Source organism: Tinamus guttatus, unplaced genomic scaffold (assembly GCF_059628265.1).
Source record: "Tinamus guttatus ecotype Peru unplaced genomic scaffold, ASM5962826v1 Tinamus_guttatus_pri_ptg000211l, whole genome shotgun sequence".
Taxonomy (NCBI): Eukaryota; Metazoa; Chordata; class Aves; order Tinamiformes; family Tinamidae; genus Tinamus; species Tinamus guttatus.
Genome location: NW_028288745.1, coordinates 3,439,112 through 3,443,557, shown reverse-complemented (window position 1 = coordinate 3,443,557; position 4,446 = coordinate 3,439,112).

The window sequence follows — 4,446 nt, the reverse complement described above, 5'->3', positions numbered from 1 at the left end:
GCTTCAGATCTCATCATGATCTTGCTGTGGATTATGTTAGTTCTTTTTGGCTGCAGTGAGAGTGGAATCAGAAACTTTATAAATCATGGCACAGATCCTATTTCTAAAGGATTTTTTTTTCTTTCTCTTCTCTGTTAGCATTTTATAAGCTAAAGGAGTTTCCATTCAACACTAATAAGAGCCATCCTAGAACCATGCCTTTTTTGAGCAGAAGGACATATTGCGTGCATCATTTAGGACATTGATTTGTGCCAGTGTATAAATCAATGGAAGGCTTTATGTTTGATTTCTCAAGTTACTGTCATTATTTTTTTCCCAAAGAGTGAATTATATCTGTGTGTGTGGTGGTGGGTGGTTTTTTTTTTTTTTTTTTTTTTTTTTTTTTTTTGGTAATCACTGCCTCTTCTATGTGTCCTTGGTGACACGGTGCAGTTTGACAGTATCCTCAAAAATAAAGTAAAAATCACCCAACACTTTGGGTTGCAGGTAGGAATACTTAAGGCAAATTGTATAAATAATTTAATAGAAAATATGGTATTATACTAAGGGAGTATAATATTCTTCTGAGGTGGAATATGTCAAATTTTAACAAATATTGTGAAGAAATTATTGAATTTTATGTGATCCATTAGAACTTTTAAAGCACAGTGCCTCCTCTTTGGTCTTATTCTGATCTTAAAGCAGAATAGTTCTCAATATTTTAATGGAATCGTCTCTCTATACTATAATCTTCCTTACTTTAAAATGCCCTTTTTGTGGTTTGTTGTGCTTGCCAGTGTGCTAAGAGACAAGAAAATCAAAACATACTGAAATGTAAAGAAAATAAAAAATGGCCAAATAGGACTTGTAACTTAATAAGCCCTGAGTTTAATTGAGAAATGGTGTGTGTTTTGATAAGCTCTGTAAGTGCATATGTATGAGAGCATAGCAAGTGCTAAAAAAAAAAATGACCTTACTTGGCAGCACGTGAAAGCTGCAGAGGTCTTCCAAAGGGTATTTTCTGGAGGAGCTTTAAATATTTTAAAAAGGAAAATGGTTGGCCAGTCATTCTCCATTTTACTTTCATGGTGATATATTACAGAATCACAGACTCACAGAATGGTTAAGGTTGGAGGGAGAGATCATCTAGTCCAACCCCCCTACACAAGCAGGGACACCTAGAGCGCGTGGCAAAGGGTGGCATCCAGGTGGGGTTTGAAGATCCCTAGAGAAGGAGATTCCACAGCCTCTCTAGGCAGCCTGTCCCAGGGTTCTGTCACCCTCACAGGAAAGAAGTTTCTCCTCATATGGAGATTAAACTTCCTATGTTTCAACTTACACCCATTACCCCTCATCCTGTCACCAGCCACGACGGAGAAGAGCCTGGCCCCACCCTCCCTACAGTCATCGCTCAGGTTCTTGAACATGTTGATCAAGTCTCCTCTCAGCCTTCTTTTCTCCAGACTAAACAGGCCCAGCTTGCTTAGTCTTTCCTCATATGACAAATGCTCCAGCCCCTTAATCATCTTCGTGACTCTGCTGCACTCTCTCCAGAAGCTCTATGTCCTTGCCCTGGGGAGCCCAGAACTGCACCCAGTACTCCAGGTGTGGTCACACCAGAGCTGAGTAGAGAGGGAGGATCCCTTCTCTCGACCTGCTGGCAATGCTCCTCCTGATACAGGCCAGGATCCCATTGGCCTTCTTGGCCACGAGGGCACATTGCTGCCTCATGGTTAACCTGTTGCCAACCAGGATTCCCGGATCGTTCTCAGTGGAGCTGCTTTCCAGCAGGTCAACCCATAATCTGTAACTAGTGCCTGGGGTTATTCCTCCCCAGGTGCAGTACCCTGCACTTGTCCCTGTTATTTTCAGCAGCCCAACAGTAAATAAAGCAGAGTTGTGTTCTGAATTATTTATTTATTTTTGAGGGACAAGATATGTTAAAATTTGATTCTCCATGGATTCCTGGAGCAGTTATACAGTAACTCTCACACTTTTAGAGATAGTTCAGTCTTCTGTTACTTATTTTCCTCAATTTTCATTGACTATCATCATTAGGAAGAGATTAATAAATGTATTTTGTTTTCTGAGACAATTTATAGTTTTAATGATATTTTTCTACAGGAAAAATAAGTTTGGAAAGGAGTGGAATAGAGAAGCAAAAGACTAGATTTATTTTGACATACTGCTTTTCCAATGGCAATCGTCTGTTACCAGTTTTGCGGTAAGCAGAATAGAGGCAATGGAGAACATATCTTAATAGCTGGACTTCTTTAACAGGACAGTATGGAGAAGTCTGTAGTCCACTGAGCACCAGCGTCACTAGATTTAGGATGTGGATAAGACCAGACTCTTCAGTTTTGCCTCCTTCTCATTTAGAAAAAGTCAAAGATCCTTCATAGAGAGGCAGTGGCAGGATTTGGCGTTGAGTGAGGCTTCAGAATAGAATATAGGTCTACTGGCAATTTGGTCACTTCCTTCTGTACATCATTCAGAGATAGACAAATTGTCTTGATTAAAATAATGACCAACCTAAACCTACTTGAAAACAAACAGGACATGCTGAGTCTCAGGAGAAACCTAAGCAGAGAACCCATGTCCACTTTCTCATCTTGTTCTGTATTTAGTTGTTATTGCAGGGATTTAAATGAAATATAATCAGTCTTTGTAGACTTTTGAGGTCCAGATAGGTTTATTATGATAATTTTGATATGGTTAAATGCCTGAAAATATCACATTTTTCTATATGAAAATATGAATAAGCATGCTATGAATGCCATGTTCTGAAGTGGTCCCCAGATTCCTAACAGGGACTAAAAAAGTTGTATGCAGCACAGCGCTACTTCTGTAGTACATTATATAGCAGGAATCAGATAATGGAAACTATTATTCCTGCCTTTTCTTTTGATAACTTTCTCAATATAGATATTGAATAATTCTAAATTTCTACATTAACATCTTGTAATGCTGCTCTTGTCTTTACCTCAATTGCCTAAGACAGGTTATGAGAACTGACTGTAATGTCGTATGCACATTCTGTAAGTCCTGCCCACATGGAAATCAAAGCAGTTACCCTCCCCTCCTCTTTGTCACAATTTTATATAGCAAATTTCATATTTTTTCTATAGACTTTGTAGTGAGAGGCAGTTAGGAAAATACTCGAATATGTATGGCAGACAATTAAGCTTGTCATAGAAATAAACTGCTTGTCCCTCGCCTGTTGTAGGGCAGCATTCAGTATAATACCTTGCAACTGGAGAATAAGCAGAGACTCTCTTATACCAATTCAAGTATCAGTTCCTTCAGCAGCCACACGGATACTATAGATTTAAATCAAGGCAAAAAGTAAGTGGCCTAATTTAGACCTCTTCCATTTCCTCAACTTCTGGAAATTTCAACAAGTTTGAAAGTAGTGAGTCATGTAATAAAATGTGAGCAACTTGCTTATTTGATTGTACATTTTTAAATGCAAGCATTATTATGAAGTCTATTTCAAAACAGATTCCGCTAATATCGAAAAACTAATTATAGAGGTCAATAGAAATAATGCATTAATCTAATTACAATAAGCAAATTAAAAGATTTAGAAACATTAATTTTAAGAAGGAGAACAGTCTACATTCTACAAAACTTGTTTTCAAAAAAGTTATATAAAAATCCTGCCAATCTTGTACAAATAAAACGTAGAGGAAAAGTTAGATATTATAATGGAGAGATAATATTAAAAGTCATAGAAGACATTGCCTAAGACATTTGCAGAAACTAATGTAATGTTTAGTTGCCTGCATTTACAGAAAAAGAACATTGCTGAGGTGTTTTTTTCCTCCTTTAGCCCCCCAAATTACTGGCATTTTTTCCCTGTACTGTCATGATTTTGAGGCTTTTGCATTCATTTGCAAGGAATAAGAGAGAAATTGTTAGAAAAGCGATGAGCCAAGGGAAGGTGAGAATGAAGAAAAACAAGAATTATTATCTCCTACACACTATTTCTTATTCTCCACCCTGTACAAAGTAGTTTTCAGAAATAATTTTACAATAAAAGCATAATTTGAAAATATTGGCATTTTGTAGTAAAACAGCAATGTTGTAACCTGTTGTATAAAGTTATTCTAAGCCTGCTGAATTCATATTCCTTTAGAGTAAGGATAATGGCCAAAGGAGGCAGAAATAGCAAATTAACGTTATTTTTTAAACAATGTAATGCAGGTAGATTTTTCTCTTTTTTAATATGTGATTTCTTGTATGAGGCTGATAAGCCCAGACAAGACTAATCCATTCGTACAGTTGGAATTGTGAAAAAGCTAGAAATTGAATTTTATGTCAGGAAGCAATTTGTTCTAAAAATTGTTGCTTGACATTTCTGTATATAAATTTAATCTTTCTCATTAAAATGCAGGTGCAAAAATTTCTTTGGGTTATTTGCCTTTACTAAGTCATTTGAGATTGTCATTTGAGAATCTAACTCAT